Raw genomic sequence first — 244 nt, forward strand, 5'->3', positions numbered from 1 at the left:
TTCCAAGGATTTGTCAGTATATGGTTCTGGGCTTCCCCTACAATCCAGAAAAAGAAGTTTCGGTCCCAACCTGGGAAAGATCCATTTTAGAAGAATGAAATAGCCCTTGCCTCCAGGGAGCCCCTGTCAGAGGGGAAGAAACAGCTTCTATCTCCAGGGAGCCCCTTTCTGAGGGGGAGACACAGCTCCTATCTCCAGGGAGCCCCTGTCTGAGGAGGAGACACAGCTTATTCCTCTAGGGAGT

This window comes from Pongo pygmaeus, chromosome 1, assembly GCF_028885625.2.
Source record: "Pongo pygmaeus isolate AG05252 chromosome 1, NHGRI_mPonPyg2-v2.0_pri, whole genome shotgun sequence".
Lineage (NCBI taxonomy): Eukaryota > Metazoa > Chordata > Mammalia > Primates > Hominidae > Pongo > Pongo pygmaeus.